An 18830-nucleotide genomic window follows, 5' to 3' on the forward strand; every position below is an offset into this window, starting at 1 on the left:
CTTCCATAAATGAAAAAAAGGCGTTCCCCGTGGAACGAAAAAAAGAAAGAAAGAAGTTTTATTTAATGACGCACTCAACACATTTTATTTACGGTTATATGGCATCAGACATATGGTTAAGGACCACACAGATTTTGAGAGGAAACCCGCTGTCGCCACTACATGAGCTACTCTTCCGATTGGCAGCAAGGGATCTTTTATTTGCGCTTCCCACAGGCAGGATAGCACAAACCATGGTCTTTGTTGAACCAGTTATGGATCACTGGTCGGTGCAAGTGGTTTACACCTACCCATTGAGCCTTGCGGAGCACTCACTCAGGGTTTGGAGTCGGTATCTGGATTAAAAATCCCATGCCTCGACTGGGATCCGAACCCAGTACCTACCAGCCTGTAGACCGATGGCCTGCCACGACGCCACCGAGGCTGGTCCCGTGGAACGGACTATAGTCGTTCATTTCTACTAGAAACGTCAATGCACTCAGTTTTTCTGGTGCATCTATATACTGGTAGTGGATATTCATAAGACACAACTTTCCATTAAGCATCAACTACAGATTTAATTTGATTTTTTAATATTCTTTTTGAGATCTATCCTCTCAGAAACACCCCTGTTATTATGGGGCAAAAAGTAAATACATGGAGATTTGCAAGAATGCCATGATGTTTTTTCAGTGAAAATGGTACCAAACGATTTTTTTCCGATTTCAGAATAATTTTGTTCCATAATTAATCATCACTTAGTTGTAATATTTAAGATTATACAGAAACTGGGTTGGCAGGGTTGAAAATTAGCAGTCGCTCGGTCGCTCGTGGCGACCTTTATTGGCTTAGGGCGACAATTTTTTTACAAAGGTAGTCCGCTGGGCGACCATCGATTTTAAAGTCTGACGAGTATGGTACCGTACTAGTTAAAAAAAGAAACACACTGATACTGAATCCAATATGACAAAACACACTACACATCTGGCAGCACATAGAACATGTTCTATATTTTGACAGCGCCAACATAATCAATAAAGATAAAATTCATATAAGAACATTAATTTATTAAGTTTTAAACCCATACCATCTCAAATAACATTTTATTGGGGTAACAGTGCAGTGTAAATTAAATGTTATATTTGGAAGCTTTCAAATATGGCTTGTGTTTACATACTGACATACAATTTGCTGCTCAGTCTCTGATGACATGTGACTAGTAACCCTGCTGCTGGGGCCAGGGCTATTTTTAGACTGTAGGCACTGAGATAAACTCTGCACAGTAAATGGTATAGGCTGGGGTAACCGAGCTGGTCAGTACTGTTGCTGCAGCTAAGAGCTATTTATAGCGTAGTCTTGGAAACTGCAGGTCTTACTCCCTGTAATGATATACGGGGTCCCCTTACAGGCATGGTCTAGCTGGCAGGTTCAGCTGAGATATGGTGTGAATCAGACCTGAATAGTAATCTGTGTGATAAACTGTCATTTAAAAAACAAAAAACTGGTGTTCTACTAAGTTCTGACAGTACAAAGAAAGTAGTTGATTGGTAGTTTGCAATTTTGACATCTGCAGTTGGTGGTGCTGTTCTTGTATTCTTGGTGTGAATATGGAACGGGTCGACCTAGGAAGCGTGCTGGACCAAGCAGCGTGAACAATGACTTTATAAGGAGTAAAACTCGTAGAGCAAGTCAGAAAGAGAGACGGACTAGTGCACCAGCGGATGATTCAGGAAGCGGTGTTGAGCCATTGCCTACCAGCCCTGCTATTATTAATAATGGGAACATTCCTGGAAACTGGACAACCCAACAAATTAAAAAGAGACTTAACAGATATTGGGATAAAAACACATTCTACAATGTCAAGAAAAGACCTTCTAAAACTGTTGGAACTCAACACAAGGCACACAGAAGACAACGTGGAGTCTTCTTCGTACAGAGAGCCTGAGTCACCAGTGGAGGAAGTTCAGTCTGCTAACACACCTGCAGGGGTGACTTCTGATCTACATGAGCAATTAGAAGCACTGCAGGCGGCCACTGGAAAAATAAGCCAACAGCTGCAACAGCCACCAGGAGCAGGAATCAGCACTGCAACATATATTTCCCGACACGGTAATTCACGTTTTGGGATTGCATCATATGATTTACCACGGGTGGTATCTATTCCCAGTGTTCTCAGTCAACGAATAATTGAAGGGAAATATATCAATTTAGCTTCGTTATTAATCCCCCCACAGGAACAGTCGGGTACTCGTACTATTGTGGGCACAGAGGGTAATGAAATCAGAATTAAAGGTGGTATGGATAACAGATTGGGAAAGACTGACTATAGCAGAATTCATAACGGCCTTTACCAAGTTTATGGATGTTCTGTGTGAGGCACAACGACACAGGAGAGAAGAACTACAGGGCTATCTGTCAGATATTACAGACATGGCTTCGCAGTTTGGAGGTAACCTGTTTTATGAGTACCGTCAAGCTTTTACTCAGAGGGCAGCCACTCTGTTGGAGAACTATCAAGTGAAAGTGGACTGGTCCATTCGTGATCAAAACATGTTTTCAGCTATGGCAGCAGGGAGACGAGCCTTGCATTGTGGGGTGTGTTTTAGTACACTACACACCACAGATTTTTGTCGACGGAGAGCTGCATCAATTCCGACGAGAGTAGGAAATGGGGTATTTAGAGGGATCCAAGACGCAAGCAGAGATAGGAAGGGGCGTCCTCGCATTCGCCATGAAGGGAAAGAGGTGTGTAACAATTTCAACGAGGAAAGGGGATGTAACAGAGTCCCATGTCAGTACGCCCATGTGTGTGTGTTGTGTGCAAGTCGCCACATTCTCGTATTAAATGCAGACGACTTCGCAATACACCAGAGGAAGATAAACGTCAAACATCAGGGTGACTGGGTGCTGTTCCTTCTCCAGTGAAAGTTGATGTGTTAAAAGCCTTATTAGCCTTGCATCCTGATACAAGTTTTGTGAAATTTCTAGTGGATGGTTTTTCTTATGGGTTTGATACGGGCATATTGAACAGAACTAGTGTTTCGTGGGAATGTGGTAATAACCTGTCAGCCCGAAGAAATGTTAATACTGTGTCTACTCTACTTCAGCGGGAGGTAGATATGGGATATGTTATTGGACCTTTTGAACAGGTTCCCTTTTCATCCTTTCGGATAAATCCATTAGGACTAGCGGAAAGTAAGTACTCGAAAAAACAAAGGCTTATTGTAGATATGTCAGCCCCACATAATGAGACAGTACCCAGTATCAATGAACTTATTAAAAAAGAAGAATTTTCAATGGCCTATGTAAGAGTAGATGACGCTATTAAGGTGATACAGGAATATGGCACGGGTACTATGTTGTGTAAATTTGACATTAAAGATGCTTTCAAACAGGTACCTATACACCCATCGTTATAGTCATTACATGGTATTAAATGGAAAGGTCGATATTATTTTTTCACTCGCCTGGTATTTGATGTCGTTCCAGCCCTAAGTTATTTGACTATCTATCCCAGACAGTGTGTTGGGTAGCAGAACATAAGTATGGAGTACCATGTATTATGCATTTGTTGGATGATTTCTTGTGCATAGACAAACCAGAGGCCACAGCTGAACGGACATTAGCCATTATGACTATGCTATTCAAACAGCTAGGTATTCCTTTAGCACAAAGTAAAACAGTAGGGCCCACTACAGTATTGGAGTATTTGGGAATTGAATTAGACACCGTGAATATGCAGGCTAGACTGCCTAGCAATAAAGTAGAGCAAATACTGGAAGTTATACGTGCATGTAAAGAGAAAAGAAACCTTACCAAGCAACAACTTCTTTCCCTACTTGGTCACCTTAACTTTGCCTCTCGGGTAATACCACCAGGTCGTGCATTTGTGTCCTACCTCATTAATTTGTCTACTAAAGTAGATGGATTATTTGACCGTATCACTCTAAACTGGGACACTAGAAAGGAACTTGCCATGTGGGAACAGTTTTTAGTGTCTTGAAATGGGATTTCAATGTTTAGAAATCAGCACCATACTTCTAATTCTGAATTAAACTTATTCACTGATGCATCGTCTACACAGGGATTCGGTGGATATTTGGACAAGCAGTGGTTCTGGGGTAGATGGCCCCCAGAGGTAGTAGCAATGAGGAAAAGATCTATGGCATTATTAGAACTGTACCCCATTGTTATAGCGGCAGTACTGTGGGGGAAATCATGGGAAAGAAAACATTTAGTATTTCATTGTGATAACCTAGAGACTGTACATATTTTGAAGAAAGGGCGTTCATCCTGCCTGCAAATTATGAAATTGATGAGAAAGTTAACCTTACAGGAAATGGAATGCAATTTTTCTATTACTGCAAAACATGTTCCAGGAAAAGTGAATAACATTGCCGACTCTCTTTCTCGTTTTCAGTTTCATCGGTTCCATCAGCTAGCTCCAGAGGCAGATCCCCAGCCTTGCAGATGTCCAACGTTCGCCCAACTCATTTGTTAGAGCCAGATGCAGAGTTTTTGTTGGGTGCATCAGTTGCATCCTCCACTATGCAGGCATACAGGACCGGAATTAACAAATTTAAGAGTTTTTTGCTAAATCATTTCCTCGAGTGGCATGTGTCTTCCCTGCCAAATGTTAGTGAGGAAAAGCTTATGTTATTCATCACCTATTGATACACTAAGCTTTGTCTAAACTACTCTACCATTAAACTGTACCTAGCAGGTATCCGTTATTTCTATATTTGTGCAGGCCGACTACATGACTTGACTTTAGCAGGATATTATTCGGAGAGGATACAGTTGATACTCCGAGGAATTAAAAGAATGCAGGGGCAAGCAATGCCCAAAAGGCTGCCTATTTCTACTATATTATTGAAGGCCATGTGTCAACATTTGGAAGCAGGTCTGTTTTCCCCATTTTGTAACGCGATGTTGAAAGCAGCTTGTACAATGCCCTTTTTTGGATTTCTACGATGCAGTGAGTTTACTGTCAAAGGAAACTTTGACCCTTCAGTCAACTTAAGCTTCATGGATGTGAAAGTTGTCCCAGAGGAGAGCAGATACGAATTACGTTTAAAGACATCAAAAACAGACCCCTTTCGTAGAGGTGTTTAATTAATATTTTTGGTAATGGTAAAGTGTACTGTCCAGTTCGGACTATGCAACAATATTTGAGAGAACGTAGGGCTCACATTCATGCTAGCACATTGCCTCTGTTTCTCTGTGACAGGGGTCAGCCATTGAGCAGGAATCTATTTGTAAATAAACTTAAATCCCTGTTGCAGGTTTGCGGGAAAGATGTTTCTTTGTTTAACACACATTCTTTCAGGATAGGTGCTGCATCCACAGCAGGGCACTTTGGTGTAGAAGATCATCTAATACAAACCTTAGGCCGATGGTCTTCTCAGGCCTATGTACGTTACATTCAAGTGTCCACAGAGGCCGTTAAAACTGCACAAAGGCAGATGAGTTATGCCTAACAGCTATGGATAGGGCTTATGCTGTGGGTGTAACTTACAATATGACAGTCACAGAGGTTCCATTTATAGGCTTAGGAACAGGGTTATATTTCATGTATATATGTGCATGTAGGCCTCGAATGGTTTACACTATTATTACCATAATTACTATTATTATTCCATTTTATTACTATATACAACTTGGGGTTCTCAGATAGTTTCACTATCTTCTACTTTAGGTACTTATGTCTGTACCCCAAGTTGTTAATAAACACAGGTATACATGATACGTGCTAGCTAAGGACACGTATGTACTTGTATGTATATTGAGCATTTATTATATTATGTATTATTGTGACCGCATATACATGTACCTATTGTCTCGTGAAGCACTGCAAGTACTACCAGTGCCCATACAGTCCGCATATATACATGTACTTGTCATCTCGCGAAGCACTGCACGTACTACCAGTGCCCACACAGTCCGCATATATACATGTACTTGTCATCTCGCGAAGCACTGCAAGTACTACCAGTGCCCACACAGTCCGCATATATACATGTACTTGTCATCTCGCGAACCACAGCAAGTACTACCAGTGCCCATACAGTCCGCATATATACATGTACTTATCATCTCGCGAAGCACTGCAAGTACTACCAGTGCCCACACAGTCCGCATATATACATGTACTTATCATCTCGCGAAGCACTGCAAGTACTACCAGTGCCCACACAGTCCGCATATATACATGTACTTATCATCTCGCGAAGCACTGCAAGTACTACCAGTGCTCATACAATCTGCACACGTCCAACACGTGCTACCCCAGGGAACCTTACCCTGTAAGTAGGGTAGTGCTGTAACACCACTAGTGCTCACGCACTCATATAATCCTGTGCACACGCACAACTCGTGCTACCCCAGGGAACCTTACCCTGTAAGTGGGCTAGTGCTGTAAGACCACTAGTGCTCACGCACTCATACAACCCTGTGCCCATGCACAATGCTACCCACTCCGTTGGGCCGTAGGTTCTACTTTTATCAGACTTCTGTTTTATGTAAATATTATTGTTTACCATGTTTCACATGACATACATGTTACCCTCTACTAGTCTATGTTGATTAATGTATTTTGTTACATCTTTCGTTGTTGGGACCGATGCCTGTGGATGTGAAAGTTAGGAATTTTGTTATACATGAACATGTACATGTATGTGATTCTCAATGGTAGCATAGGCGTATGGTACACTGTAGTTTGTACCATAGGCATCGGTCCTCCTTTTTGCCAAATATATAGTTAATAAATAATATGCTTGATTCACCTCGTTATGTTGTATGTGAACATAAAGCAAAAATTATTTACAAATTACCATCATAGGTTAACTCTTTTTTTCTTCTTCTGATACATGTTTTAAGGCAATTGATAGAACATCCAAGGCAATCTGAATAACACAACCGTAATACACGATCAGAGCTGTATCTCTGCACAAAGCAGAATCGAATGGGCATTTGGCGAAATAGTTGATGATTCCATGAATCTCTGTCTAGTGCCTCGACTATAGGAGAACAGAAACTCCCGAGGAAATCATTTGCTGGGAATTTCACCCATCTTGCATCCCCACAAAGTTTATTCCATCCCTCTTGCATCACCACAAAGAGGATTGTTACAAAGAGGACTGCCACTCTCAGACTAGTTTACTAAAGCACGCGCAGTATTACCTTTAATCTCTTTGTATTGCATTATATTTTACCCTTATTAAATATGTGATTTAATATGTGTAATTTAATGGTACGCTGTAAAGAAACATGTTTATTTATACTGGATTTCTTTTTCAATTTTCTTTTTAATTTGAGTTGATCAGTGACTGACTACACCCGGTATCTCGATAGAACTCAATTCTTGTTTCACATCACAAACCATACCAGTGGACACATACGGGTTTACTTTTTCTGCCAAGGGACTAACCATTAACTCTCTCGCTAACGGAGCTGACCTCACTAAACCGACCACTTGCGCATTATCGCGTTTCCTTTCAAAACAGTCTCCGACAAGATGGTTATCCTTTTTACAGTAACTGCAATGTGGACGAAAAGTTCGTGCATTGGCTGATAATGCAGGTTTATCCTTACTTTGCCCACCAGGTGCATTCCTTGGCTGACTAGCTGACCAAATAGATGACTCTCCCCGATAGTTACTTTCCCGGGAAAAACCTGGCTGAAATTTCTTCTTATCACCCTTGTATAGAGCTACCCTGTACTGCCTGAGCTTTGTGTATTAACACGTAATCATCTGCCACTATGCCTGCCTCCTCTATCTTTTTGACATCACGATCCTCTAAATGAATACGTAAGCTAACTGGTAATCCATTTTTAATGTCCTGTAAGATCAACAACTCCCGTAACTCGGTATATGACTCTACCTGATGAGACACCACCCATTTATCAAACACCCCTGTCTTCTTAGCCACAAATTCACTATAAGACTGACCCTGCGTTTTTCTCAACTCGCTATACCGTAAACGATAATCCTCAGGTCGTAATTCATAAGCCCTCAACACTGCAGCCTTAACTAGGTCGTACTGACTTGCTCGCTCATCACTCATTGAATTATAAGCTACACTAGCCTTCCCCTTAAACTTAGACACGGCTAACAATGTCCACTTAGACTGCGGCCAATTTAGCTGCTTAGCGGCCCGTTCAAAAAGTTGGAAGAACATATCTACCTCCTGGTCATCAAATACCGGCACTGATCTATAAGCCTCCGACATGTTAAACCCATTTCCGGCTTCCCGTCTAACTTCTTCAGTATTCCACTTTTAATTTTGCTAACTGGAATTCTTTATCCCTATCTCTCTCTCTCTCTCTCTCTCTCTCTCTCTCTCTCTCTCTCTCTCTCTCTCTCTCTCTCTCTCTCTCTCTTATCTATCTCTATCTTCTCTATCCCTTTCTTCTCTTTCTCTCTCTCTATCTTCTTTTTCTCTCTCTCTCTCTCTATCCCTCTCTCTATCTTCTCTCTTCTCTCTCTCTATCTCTCTCTTCTCTCTCTCTATCTAATGCACGTTCTTCTCTTTCGTACTCAAGTTTTTTAAAAGCTAATTGTTGTTCCACGCTTAACTCATTTATCTCTATCTCTGGAACAATCTCATTGTCGTCCATAACAGGACTATCACCAAAAACTTCCTGGATAATAATTGTCCTTATATCTCCTAAGGTTTTAGCTGATGTTAAATCAATTTCTCGCTCACCCGCGATTTCAACTAACTCGGCCTTACGTGCTCGCTTAATCTCCACTACACTGAGCGTAGGCCTATCCAGCAAATTCTTATCCATGTTTAGATATGATGCACTTATTATTAATTAATTTTCTAGTGAACAACGTTGCTACTTCTAGTTAATTTGTAAAAATAATTTATAAAGCCCCCATTTACAAACAATACTTTTTTAAATATGCATGTCCCGTTTCAGATCCCGGACGAGCCCTCCCCCCCCCCCCCCCCCCCCCCCCAATTTTCTACTCCTGTCACGGGGATCCTATAATACCCGTAACTGAATGAAACACGATTGTCCAAATATCTCTCCTAACTGTATATCTATTAGATCTCTCTGTAACAGGCAGTTATACCCGCTGTGGCTCGTCTAGGTATGATCAGAGATAAGATCTTATATAAAGTATATATTATTATAGCACGTTTAGTTCACTAGAAAACACAACAAAAACACAATACACTTTGGAATCTGTATTAACCTACGCTGACAAATGTACTGCCGCAGTAGTTAATTAACAACAACAAATAATAACAACCCAGAACTGATCACTTAATTAGTTAATCTCTAGGTGTCTAGTTTACACAATATGCTAATCACTTCACCGTGACACAACACCCACACTTGTGATAATTGAGAACCGCTTCCAGGAGAACTTAATTAATAAAGGAATTACAACTCTATTCCTAACTGGTTAATTTTTAATTAACCCTTACTACTCGTTCAATAACGTGTGATAATTGAGAAACGCTGCCAGGGGAACTTAATTAATAAAGGAATTACAACTCTATTCCTAACTGGTTAATTTTTAATTAACCCTTAATTACTCATTCAGTAACCTTGTAACACAGAATTAATACTGGTACCTATCACAATAAAGACAATAACCTACAGTTTACCTAGGTCCTCTAGGATGACTGGTTAAGCTTTTTATAATTATTTAGGACAGTGAGCCTAAAGATTACTGCGTCAGATGACCGGCAGCACCGTCTAAATAATATTGGTATAATACAGTATTAAAATATTTAAAGTCACATCAATCACATCAAGGTTATACAACAGAGCAGAAAATATATATTTACCAAAGTCCCGTCTGATCTAATATAGATCGTTCAGTGGACGGACAGCGATCCCCTGGAGCCTGCCTCTGTTTCTCCCCGATATCTCTAAAACCCTAGCTATTTATTCAAAACTCTCAGAGACAGCGAATATCGCCTGGGGGCACAAGGCGGTACCTCACGTATCATCTGAATTTCCACAGCGACCAAGACGGCATATCTTTCTCTTAGATCGCCAGACTCAATGACGCCAAGTCGCCAAATCACGGTTGTAAAAACCGCACTCGCGGAGGTATTACGTAACTACTGGCCACATGGCTCCGCATCTGGGCTGGGACTATCCTGAATTTGCTACTATTGTAAAACATTTACGACCGACATATCATTGATTGTAATGACTAAAATTACATGAGATCCATTTTCTTGTTTAGAATATCAGTGTCTTTATATATAAAATATACAGTGTTTACGATCGACTAAATGTTTCCAGAAGTCGAGATTAGATCTTAAATAGCTTCAAATAATTTCATGCATACGAAACAAAAAATTATATATATTAGTAAGTAAAATGGAGTTTTAGCTATTTAAAAGCATTAGGACGAACAAAAAGACATTGAATATTCCAAACAAGAATATATACTCAACGAGTAATTTTAGTTGTCAAAAAGGCTTTGTTAGTTAGAAACATTTGACAAGGGAAGCAAACTGAGGAAGTTATTTTGGCTGCAGCTTTAGCTCAGCCGTCGAGTGCTCGCTTGAAGTGCTTCTGTCGCAGGAACGAACCACCTCGGTGGATCCATTCAACTGACTGGGTTTTTTCTCTCGTTCCAACCAGTGCACCACAACTGATCAAAGGCCGTAGTATGTGCTTTCTTGTCTGTGGGAAAGTGCATATAAGATATTCCTTGCTGCATTAGGAAACATGTAGCGGGTTTCCTCTAATGACTACGTGTCAGAATTACCAAATATTTGACATCCAATAGCCGATGATTAATTAATCAATGTTCTCGAGTGGTGTCGTTAAACAAAACAAATGTCTTCTGTAGAAACATGAAAGAGGGATCAAAAGCATTGGCCAAAGAAAAAAAGGTTAGTTGATCATTAAAAGTCATTTGACTAGAAGAATTTAAGTTTCTTTGTGTACAAAAGAACTTTCTAATACATGTGATATTAAAAAAAAAAAATCAAAAAAAAAAAAAAAATAATAATAATCCAGGCAGCGTGAAGCTCATATAATTTCGAGGAGGTGTTCATTCATCCATCTTATGTTGTTAAGAAGTGAATCTCGAGCAATTCTACTTTCCGCTAAATTAACGATTTGACATCATTCGGTAGTAGCAGGATTATTTTACGGTATCTCGTTCTACTTGTAGACATCGAGTTAAATCTGTAGGACCGATGGACAAGGAAAGTTGGTTTAACGATTGCTCATCAGTCCTGAGTTTGTGCCATTGTCAGATGATTCCGACCAATAAAACTATTTTAACGACTACAATTACACACTAAATGTAGTTTCTTGTTTAGAATATCAGTGTCTGTATATTCAATGTGTTTCTGGTCGTCTTAACGTTTGTATGTAGCCCAAACTGGATTTGGTCTCCCAATATTTTTTGTCAGTACATGTATGACAAAATATATATACTCTGTCAAAAAAGAAACGCATAGGCGAAATATTCATGGAATTATCTCTTTAATACAAAGTAGCATAATTTCGTTATTTATGATCGTATCACAGTCACATTTGACATGAGTATGTGACAATGTTCTTGCTATGGACTGACGGCAGTGGAGGCGTTTTCGTCACCAAACAGCGTCGCACGAGGGCGCCACCAGCAGCAGCAATCACTGCGCGACATCTCCTTGGCATAGACTGAATGAGTCTCTGAATCCGGGCACGTCGAACCCTAGCCCATTCTTCCTGCAGTGCATGTAACAGTTGCGGAAGCGTCTGGGGCTCCGGGTCACGCTGGCGTACACGTCTGTCCAGTTCGTACCATAGATGTTCAATGGGGTTGAGATCTGGCGATCTTGATAGCCATGGCCGCACATTAATGTTCTCATTCTGTAGGAAATCCATTGTTACACGTGCCGTATGCGGCCTGGCATTGTCCTGCTGAAAGAGTTCTCTCTGTCGATCCAAAATGGAAAGCATGTGACGGCGAAGAATTTCATCCCGGTAGCGTACAGCTGTCAGGTTGACTTGTACGAACACAAGTTCACTTCTGCCGGTGTATAAGATGGCTTCCCACATCATGACACTCCCTCCACTGAACCTGTCAACTTGGGCGACACGGTTGTTGGCAAAAACGTTCATTGCGGCGTCTGTAAACACGTTGTCGTCCATCACGTCGCTGTAGAAAGAAACGTGACTTGTCGCTGAACCATACTCGCCGCCAGTTTCCCCAAGTTCCACCCCTGTACATTCGTGCACCAGTGAACACGTAAATGTCGATGTTGACATCGCAGGACAAGGTCAATACACGGTCTCCTAGACCGTAAACCAGCTTCTCGAAGTCGGTTCCGAATGGTTTGTGCAGACACCCTTCTCAAAGCAGGTATGCGTCCAGCAGTGTTCGTTGCTGTGGCAGTTTGGTGACGCAAGTGCAGAACCCGGATGTAGCGATCTTGTGCTGCAGTTGTTATGCGAGGTCTTCCACTTCTGGGCCGGTCTTCAGCTGATTGAAAATGCTGGTACCTGTCCCAGAGACGTGGAATGGTGCTCTGATGGACATTCATGTGACGTGCGACCGCTGACTGCGATTCACCTAACTGGAGGCGGCCTATTGCAATGTTTCGATTCGGCAGGCTTAGTCTTGGCATCTTGCAACTCGTCTACGTCGAAATGGAAATGAGGCATCATTGCAAGCATTGCACTTTAAATACCCATCACTACTCCAATCTTTTTCCCGAGTTTCACGTGCATTCACCAACATTGACCATTTCACGCCGATTTCCTGCAATTGTCGCACAACGTGCGTTAAATTTGTTTTAGGGTGCATTTGGGTATGCTGTCCCATTCCAAGAACATTAACAAACATGGTTTTTCAGCAACATTGTAAAAAAAACCCGATATTTTGTAAAATCTAACACTTTTCTTCTTTCCCTATCACCTATGCGTTTCCTTTTTGACAGAGTATATTAGGAAATAAAATGAGGTTGATGTAGTACAAACACTAGGACGATCAGAAACACTGGTATTTTACGCGGATTTTTTTTTTTTTTTTTAGTGTGTAATTATAGTAGTTACATGTCTGTTAGTCGTCAAAATGTTAACAGTGGCAACAATCTCAGGACAGTTCCCATAACCTACGACAATTTGGTGACTAACATGGTTATTTTGATATATCGTCAACAGCAGCTGCGACCACAATCTAATTAAAATTAGCTCCACTGGTTAAGACCAGTAGAGCTAATTTTAATCAGATTGCTGCAACCATAGGCGTACGGGCTCCCATTTTTGTAGGGGGGGGGGGGGGGGGGGGGGGGGGGGCAGACTGGCTTTTGCCAGCATTAAACGAAAATGCCCGAATCTGGATAACAACATTTATTCATATTATCATTACTATCAAACAGCTATATAGGGCTGCACATGAATCACTACAATTTTTTTTACACGGATTACAACTAATTTTGAGGGTAGAATGATGAAAATTCATGGTAAAAAGGTCTCGGGCTAACACATTTTTCCCGAATATCTGTATAATGTTTGCCCGAATTTGAGGTTTTGCTCCAGCACTAGGGAGGAGTTGCCCCCCCCCCCCCCCCCACACACACACACTGCCCCCTGTGTCGTACGTTTATGGTCGCAACACACTTCTCATTAAAAACAGCAATGGGTCTCTTATATGCACGTTCCGATAAACAGCTACATATCACGGTTTTCTCTAGCTTTTGGTGTTTTCATATGATGCGCTCATTACATAGGTATCGGAAGATGTTAACAACTGGAGGGGCCAGTAATTTACTAATTTGCCTTCCATCATGAGGGGTTGCATTATTTTCAGTTGGGGTAGTTCCACCTCCCTCCCCAACCCCCGCTTCTAATGTCTAAATGCATTATATGCCAATTTCGAAAGAGTTGTCCAAGGATTGGCGGATTTCCTCTCTCGTTACCCGTGTTCCTAACCACACGTCCAATACCGTATAATCGTAAATACAAATGTGCTGAGTTCTTTTCTATATGCCAATTTCATATCACGCCTTGTAATATATTTTGACATAGACGTTGTTCCTTCTGGATTATGACTCCAGAGGTCTCATGTATGAATCGATATATAAGCTAGAGTCACAGAAGCCCGCAAAACGCGAAGATAAAATAGGTGCGTTTACACCTATGCATTCTGCATATTCGACGGGGCGGGACGTAACCCAGTGGTAAAGTGTTCGCTTGATGCGCGGTTGGTCTAGGATCGATCTCCGTCGGTGGACCCATTGGGCTATTTCTCGTTCTAGCCAGTGCTCCACAACTGGTGTAACAAAGGCCGTGGTATATACTATCTTGTCTGTGGGATGGTGCATATAAAAGATCCGTTGCTGCTCATCGAAAAGAGTAGCCCATGAAGTGGCGAAAGCGGGTTTCCTCTCCCAATTGATATCTGTGTGGTCCTTAACCATATAACCGTAAATGAAATGTGTTGAGTGCGTCGTTAAATAAAACGAATCCAGGATAAAACCCCACTGGAAAAAAAACCACCCAGACATAACCCCACTGGAAAAAAACCCCACTCGGACATAACCCCATCAATAAATGAGAAAAATGGACAAAACCCCACTGTGACCATTTTACACATAAAACTGAAAAATATGAAATAAAGTTGAAATTTCTGTTTTGGAAGAATAAAATTATAAATAAAATTCACAAAATAGATTATGATAAAGAATAAAGTTTACATTTGTATTTTGATCAGTCAAGTGTTGCACTGATTGCATTGATCTCCATGACAAAGGATTATCTGAACTTTGTGATCAAGAGATTAAGGAGGCCAGGTTTTCTTCTAAGAGATCAAGGAAATCATGGATTTAGGGCTTCCCATTGTTGATTGGGTATGTCATAAATTCTACATCAGATGGACCCCTTATAAGGTTGAAGAATACTACGTCAGTATTCATTTCCTGAGAACTGTAAATACAACTATGGAAGTTATCAAGAACAACAAGGGTGGTCTCAAGCTAATTCACGAAGGCTACTTGTATACTAAGAGGTATGCCAGGAAGAATATTCGATGGGAGTGTTCCAGCAGAGCTGCATTTACTTGTAAAGTGGAAGTAGGCTAGATTACACTTGTTTCAATAAAAAATAAATACTGTATATACGATTTTGTTATATATTGAGATATATGAGTGGGGTTATGTCCGAGTGGGTTTTTTTCTGTGTGGGGTTATGTCCGAGTGGGTTTTTTTCCAGTGGGGTTTTATCCAGTGGGGTTTTTTCCGGGTGGGGTTTTGTCCGTTTACCAAATAAAACATGTCCTTCCTTCCTTCTGCATATCCGTGTTACCTGCACATACGATATATATGTTAAATGAAGATACTTTTACTATAGTTCGTTAAAGGGACAGTCCTGAGTTTACTACAACCATTGTAAAATGTTTCCGATAAATAGAGCCTTTTCGATGACGTAACATACACATTAAATACATTTTCTTATTTAGAATATCTGTGTCTGTATTCACAAGGTGTTTGTTGTTGTCATAATGCTTGTAGCCCAAACCGGATTTTACCTCCCAAAAATATATATCACGAATTAAAATAAAAACTGAGTGCTACAAACATTAGCATACATCCGCAAACACATTCGATATACAGACACTGGTATTCTAAAGAAGAAAATGTATTTAGTATGAAATAGTAGTCGTCAACAAGGCTGTGTTGTCGTAAACACCATACAATGGCTACAAAGTCAGGACAGTCTCTTTAAGAAGTGTTGCCGAACTGATAATCTTTCTAGCAATGTAAGGTGCTTTGAGGAACACAGGCAAGACGGAAGCAAGTAGACATGGGGGGGGGGGGAGGGGGGAGGGCTGACTGAGATCGAGAGCGCAAAGTAAAGTTTCTAGGGGGGTTTGGAGAGACGGTCCCCCAGAAAGACTAGATATCCTGAAATGCAATTTCCTGCATTCTACAAATAAACGTCATCTCTACCTTAAGATTTACTACCAGTAATATTATTGATTCAGAATGGGTTTTGTTTTAGGGAGGGCTAGCCACCCTGCCCCTCCCTCTGCTCCGCCGTGCCTGGAACATGAGATGGTGGAAATGAGAGACTTGAAATAATATCATGTTCAAAATATGGATGAGAGAGAGAGAGAGAGAGAGAGAGAGAGAGAGAGAGAGAGAGAGAGAGAGAGAGAGAGAGAGAGAGAGAGAGAGAGAGACAGAGAGAGACAGAGACAGAGAGACAGACAGACAGACAGACAGACTATATTCGTGAGTTTTAAGGAAACTCCTTCCTAAAATCTCCGTCTTGTCTTTTACAGATAATCACAGATTGCTTGAAGTTCATCATCACTACTTGACGAACAGTATGGTCAGCATCGCATTACCGGCAATTGATTTTTATAAAATAACTCTAATGCATAATAATATACAAGAAAAATGGACAGCTAACAGCTGCCCGGGGCTAAACTACATAGTGGATTGACTAAAACTATGAATGTTCTTCTCAACTAACTGCAGACCTACATTTAAACGAAAACTGCACAAGTAATAAAAAACAGACCAAGAACCGTATCTTTTTGAAGCCCATCTTATATTTAACGTTTGAAGTATAGACTTTGTTTAAGTCTGCACTGCTGTATTCAGTTGTTATTATAGGGTTATATTAAAGTTCAATTCTCCGAACTTTGCATAGGAGTCGACAGTCAAAATGTTTTATAAGTTTGACTTGTGGTCTTCAGAGAAAACCTGCCACATTTTTCAATTAGAAGCAAAGGATCTTTTATATGCATTTTCCCCACAAGCATGACACGCTTTTAAAATACTAGTTGTGGGAAACTGGTTAGGACGGGCAAGGAAACAATCAAAGGTTCGATCCTGCGACGAAATCGCCTCGGGCAAGCACTCTACCGACTGCGTCAAATCCCGCCCCAAGAGTCAAAAGATGCCAGCACCTAGGGGTGAGGGGGCAGCTTAATTAATTAGTTTTTTCAATGGGAGGTAATGCATAATCTTCAGAGATTGGAGACGGGGGAGGGCAATGCTCTCTGGCCCGTCTGCACTGCTGTATTAAGTTATTATGGGGTTGCGTTACGTTCAATTCTTCAATGCTCTGTGACTTTATGGAATAAAGCCTAAGTCCAAGCATCAAGGGATCTTTGATATATACTTTCCGACAGACAGCACAACACATTTTACGGCCTTTGATATTCCAGTTCGTGAAACAAATGATCTAGACAGGGGTGGGAAAACAATTGGTCCTCCAAAGAGGTTTGATCCTACAAGCCAAGCACCTCGAGCAAGCGCTCTACCGTCTACGCTAAATCTTTCTCAGTCCCACTGCATCATTGTCTTAGATATTGCTGTTGAAGGGCTAGAAAAATATATTGGATTTGCATTACAAACATATCCCAGATAGCACAACTACGTTGGCCCAACATATACCATACCGTTGGCCCAAAGTAGACTGCCGACGTCGCCACATGGTCATTCTGTCCGTTGGGCCAACGTTGGCTCAGTGTTGGTAATTCCACGTTGCACCACCGTTGTGCCAACATTTTCATATCGCGTTATATAGTTGGCCCAACGGTGTGCCAACATTGGACCAATGTAATTAAGAATAACAAAAACATATATGTCTTGTCAAATAACTATCCGATTTAACTGATGGCGAAGTCTGGTCTCTCAATCATCATGGCAGGCAACATACCGTATAGGTCGCACACAACAATTAATTACTCCATGCAGTTCAATAATAATGTTTTATGCCAGAATATATTCGATGAAAAATACATTAATATCGAGAGATTCATGTGACTACTAGTCTATTGAGTGCTTTCCCTTGACAGCTACCTTGCAAAATATTAACATGGGTCGATGACGAACGTTTTCAGTTACCACCTTCATGCCAAAACACCGCCTCGTGTTGCATACAAGTGGCAGTACATCACTTGCACAGTTGTTAGCAGTTAGTACTAAATATGAAGTAACTACAAACCAATGGGTTTTTAAACACCGTATAGGTCATTAAAGAAAGATTTCAAAAGGCATATAAGATTTTGTATTATTTTTTATGAGGAACTATTTTCTAAACCGGACTAGTACAAGTAATGACACGGCAAATGGTGGTGTTGCGACTTAAAAAAAACGTTTTAAAAATAAAGTTTATTAACCCCAGAACCCCAGAACCAAATTTGGTAGTGTCAGGGTTGGGGCCCTTACAATAATGTTATATAACAAATATATTTCATGCATATATATACAGTCGACCTTCGATAACTCAAACTTCGATCTTTCGTAAACGTCGATCTCTCGAAGTGAAACGGCGGTCCCGGCCGAACTGCTATACAAACTAGTAATAACAGACTTCGAACACTCAAACTTCGAACATTCGAAAAACTCTATCTCTCAAAGTAATTTTATGGTCCCACCATAAAAAAAAAAAGGGATATTGCACTTCCAAAACTCGAAGTTTGTGGAGTGACTGAGCCTTTTAACTGTACCGGTAATACTTTAAAGCGTGAGTGTCCCAACTGGTCTCGGCTATCGATGATACACGCGGTAATTACAGAATAATAGATCGCCGACTATGCGGAACGAAATGATCCTACATGCCTGCATTGGGTTGTCGGTGTTTGTACACGGCAGCGGGCCTCATTACACAAAGTACGGATAGTCTTGTAATCTTCAAAGAACTGTTGTAATAACAATTAACGCTGTTTGTTTTTTCTCTTAAACGAGTGCAAAAAAGTACATAACCTAGTGCTATTTGGCATACAGCGTTTTGATTTGTTATGTTATGTCTCTCTATGTTAGTGAGGGTTTTTAAAATGATTTTTGTGATTTACACTAATTTTGCTATTTATATTGTGTATTTTTTATTTGGTAAACAAACGTACTTAGTGCTAATCG

General features: G+C 40.7%; 1 pseudogene; it reads left to right on the forward strand.

Moving 5' to 3' along the window:
- Positions 1 to 2492: 2492 nt before the first annotated feature.
- On the forward strand, positions 2493 to 6759 carry LOC121372026 (annotated as a pseudogene).
- The last annotated feature ends 12071 nt before the right edge of the window (positions 6760 to 18830 follow it).

Source organism: Gigantopelta aegis, chromosome 4 (assembly GCF_016097555.1).
Source record: "Gigantopelta aegis isolate Gae_Host chromosome 4, Gae_host_genome, whole genome shotgun sequence".
Classification (NCBI taxonomy): domain Eukaryota; kingdom Metazoa; phylum Mollusca; class Gastropoda; order Neomphalida; family Peltospiridae; genus Gigantopelta; species Gigantopelta aegis.